Below are 4,473 nucleotides of genomic sequence, written 5' to 3' on the forward strand. Positions count from 1 at the left end.
TTGGGACTATGAATGATATTTCTCAGGGGCTGATTTGTTAGCACCTCAATTTGATGAGCCTGAAAGTAAGGACGTAACTTTCTTGAAGCCATTACCAAGGCTAGAGCAAATTTCTTAATAGTTGAGTAATTCAACTCAGCTCCATGCAGAATTTTGCTGACATAGTATACGGGTTTCTGGATTTTCAGTTCCTCCTTAACCAACACAGCGCTCAAAGCACTATCTGAAACGGCCAAGTACAAGTATAAAACTTCATTCAAAGCTGGTTTGGCCAACAACGGGGCCTGGGCCATATATTTCTTTAACTCCTCGAAAGCCTTCTGGTTTTCCTCACTCCATACAAAGTCCTTAATGTCTTTTAGTGACTTGAAGAATGACAAGCACTTGTCTCCTGACTTGGAGATGAATCGTCCCAGCGCTGCAACCCTTCCTGTGAGCTTCTGAACATCCTTGAGAGTTTTTGGTGGTTTCATGTCCAGGATTGCCTTTATTTTATCGGGGTTGGCCTCGATCCCTCTCTTGGAGACCATCAATCCCAAAAATTTTCCAGATCCTACTCCGAAAGCACACTTTGTAGGATTTAACATCATCTTGTGGTACCTCAGGACCTCAAAAGCTTCCCTCAAATGGGTTATATGATCAGTCTTTACTAGACTCTTGAGTAACATGTCATCAACATAGACATCCATAGTCTTGCCAATAAGATCTTTAAAATTTTTATTTACCAACCTTTGATAGGTGGCTCCTGCATTCTTAAGACTAAATGCCATAACAAGATAACAATAAACACTAAAGTTTATGATGAATGATACATTTGGAATGTCATCCTTGTCAATCTTAATCTGATTGTATCCATGAAATCCATCCATGAAGCTCAGCATTTCATGCCCAGCAGTGGCGTCTATCAAAGTATCGATCCTTGGTAACGGGAAACACTCCTTAGGACATGCATCATTTAGATCAGTGAAGTCCACACACATCCTCCATTTTCTATTGGCCTTCTTCACCATTACAACCATTCTGGAAATTGAATCTCCTCAATAAAACCAGCCTCTAAGAGCTTCTCCACTTCCTGTTTTATAGCTTCTTGCCTTTCTGGAGCAAAACTTCTTTTCGTTTGTTTCACTGTCTAGCATTTTTGGATTTGGGTCCACATTTAGCTTGTGAGTAATCAGTTCCGGGTCTATGCCTAGCATATCAGCTGCTGACCATGCAAATACGTCACTATTTTCTTGCAAAAATTTCACCAACTTCTATCTAAAGGGCTCCTCGACCGTTGCTCCAATAAAAGTCACCTTCTCAGGATCTTCGGGCGCTAAAGGAATTGAAACCAAGTCTTCTGCTAGCTTTCCTTTTTTCTCATCATTCTCTCGGATATCCAGATCTTCAATAGGAAGAACCTGCCCCCAACTCCATCTGCCCTCAAAGAGCTTCTAGCCATTTTCTGGTCTCCTCTCTCTTCTCCGGTCCCATCCCGGGTAGGAAACTTCATAACTGAATGGTAGGAAGAAGGGACTGCCTTGAAGGCGTGTATTCCTGTTCTTCCCATGACAGCGTTGTAAGTCAAACTAGCCTTCACCACGATGAAGTCCAACATCTGAGTTGCTTGCCTTGGTTCCTGACCTATGGTGGTTGGCAACTTGATTATCCCTTCTACGAGGCACTCCACTCCCGCAAACCCATATATTGGCATGTCGGTTGGGGTCAATTGGGAGTCATTATATCCCATCCTCAAAAAGGTGTCATGGAGCAAGATATCCACTTAAGCACTATTATCCACAAAGACCCTTCTCACTGGGCTGTTCCCTATTATCGGGGTTATAACCAACGAGTCGTCATGGGGAAATTTCACACCCTCCAGATCAGAATTAACAAAAGACATTGTTACTCTTGTCCTGGCCCTCTTCGGGGCTTCCCCAATAATATGCATAACTTCTCGGGCATACGCTTTCCTGTAGTTCTTGGATAACCCAGCAGCAGTTGGTCCTCCAAAGATTGTGTTTATCACAGGCCCTCAGGGTCGTGGTCCTCCAAAGATTGTATTTATCATCGGTCCTCTAGGCTGGGGATTCCGCCCCTGATCATCTTGGTCCCTCCTACGATCTTCAAAGTTCTTTCTTCCATTATTATTCCTATCCCCTCCATCTCCAGTGTATTTGTTCAATCTTCCTTTTTGAATGAGGAACTCAATTTCATCTTTCAGTTGTCTACACTCATCGGTATCATGACCGAAATCTTTGTGAAATCTGCAATACTTGCTCTTATCTAGCTTGGCAGGATCAGCCTTCAAGGGCTTAGGCCAACGAATATCTCGATCTTTCTCGATTTCCATCAAGATCTGGCTTCTAGGAGCATTCAGCTTAGCGTATTCAGTGAACTTTTGCCCAGGTCCTCCATTCTTAGGGGTTGAATCAGGGTTTGGCTTGGTTCTAGGATACTTGTCCTTAGCGATATATTCCAGGTCAGTTTTCTGCTTCTTGCCTCCACTGGGCTCATTAATCACTATGGTCTTCCTCATGCTCTCTTCCACCTTGATGTACTTCACGACTCTATCTTGGAGCTGCAACATGCTTTCAGGGGGCATTTCACCAAAGACATCTTGAAAAATTCATCCCTAGTTCCCTGTTGCAGTGCTAGCATGGCTACTTTGTCATCAAGGTCCGGGACTTTCAAAGCCTCCTTTGTGAAATGATTCAGGTATTCTCTCAAGAATTCCTTTGCTCCCTGTACAATGCTCATGAGGGATGCTGAACTTTTCTCATGCACTCTCCCACTGATAAACTGTTTAATGAAAGCCTGACTTAATTCTCTGAATGACCCAATGGAGTTTGGGGGCAAACGACTATACCACCTTTGAGCCATACCCGACAGGGTTTGAGGAAACGCCCGACACTTAATAGCATCATTCACGGGCTGCAATAGCAGTGCATTAGAGAATGTCCTAACATGATTAGCGGGATCTCCCATGCCATCATAAGTTTTGATAGTTGGCATCTTGAACTTCCTTGAGATATGGGCATTTATTATTTCTTCAATGAAGGGCGGAGTAGGATCATCAGGATCTCCAAGGGGAAGAAGATTGCTTGGATCAACCCTTGGGACAACAACCCTTCTCTATACTGGACCATCCAGGTCTATGATAGGAGGAGGATTTCTCCCCCTAGGAGGTACTGGGGGTCTAGTGCGCCTCCAAGTCACGCCTTAGCCTTTGAATCTCAGCCTCGTGAGCCCTGATCCTTTCTTGCACTTCTTGGGGATTCATCCCTTGGGTGCTTTGAGGACGTTGGCTACCATCAGCCATCGGCTCTTTGCCAGCACGTCTCCTTCTTGGGGCTACTTCATCATCCGAAAATTCGGAGTCTCTCAGTATAAGGACCAGAAAATTCCTGATCCTCAGGGATAAGAGCCAAACCTCGTATGTATGGGGGCGATCACCCTCGCGCTTCACTCTGTCCAGCATGTCCACTTCCTCCAACCTCGGGGTAAAGGGGCATCCCATAAGGGGGGTTAGTAGTCGCAACAGTTGAATATTCATACCCGATGGGTCGAGAATTCCCAGGTGCATGTAGTTGTTGAACTTGGGGATTCGTACCTTGAGTAGCCAGGGGAATCGTCCCTTGTGGCTGAGGTTCAGTTGCCCCTATCTGGGTTTCTCCTTGCGTGGTTGCATAGGTTGAATGAGGAGGTACCTCCACAGTTGAAGAAATCACTTGGGTTGTCCCCGTTGGTGTTCCTCCTTCAAGGGCTCTAACTGTTCTCCGTGTTTTCACCATGGTTGTTGTTGTGCTTTCCCACAGACGGCGCCAAATATTATGGATAAAAAACTATGGTTATTATTTGTTGTATTTATTACTAAGGTTCGGGAGCTCAAGGCCTTTAATGGCTGCTCTCGTGTTTCGTAGCTTAACTCTGCCTTTACGAGATGCCTACGTATCTCTGTGAATTAGAGAATCAAGCCAAAAAACGTAGTTCTGATTTGTGGGGTGAGGCCCCTTATATAGATGTTGGTAGTCCTTGAATTGGACTTGGTATAGGAGACTTGGTAGCCAAGTCTCAAAATTAGAATGGACTTTGGAGTCCTAAATAGTAGGAAACTGATTCCTTATCCTTTCAGGTCTCTTAGAAGCTAATCTGCAAGGATTTATGTCCTTATTGGGACTCTTCTCAATAGCTGATTTTTCCCTTATTAATTAATTACGAAATTAATTAATATTCAGGGTTTTTGGGCCTTCTTTGTTTCATCAGGTCTGATCTGGTCCATCAGGCCTGATCAATGTGTTAACCTTTTTGGTCTGAATGTCATACATCTTCTTATTGGGCCTAACATCCCAAGTCATGTATAATTAATGTAATATTTAATTACACAATCAGGATTTATTTATCCCTATCAGGTGCTTTCTGTCAGATACTGCTTCCTGATAATAACCTAGCATCCAGTTTGGCCTTGTCCCTTATAACAATGCCATTGTCATC

The sequence above is a fragment of the Apium graveolens genome, chromosome 3 (assembly GCF_009905375.1).
Source record: "Apium graveolens cultivar Ventura chromosome 3, ASM990537v1, whole genome shotgun sequence".
Lineage (NCBI taxonomy): Eukaryota > Viridiplantae > Streptophyta > Magnoliopsida > Apiales > Apiaceae > Apium > Apium graveolens.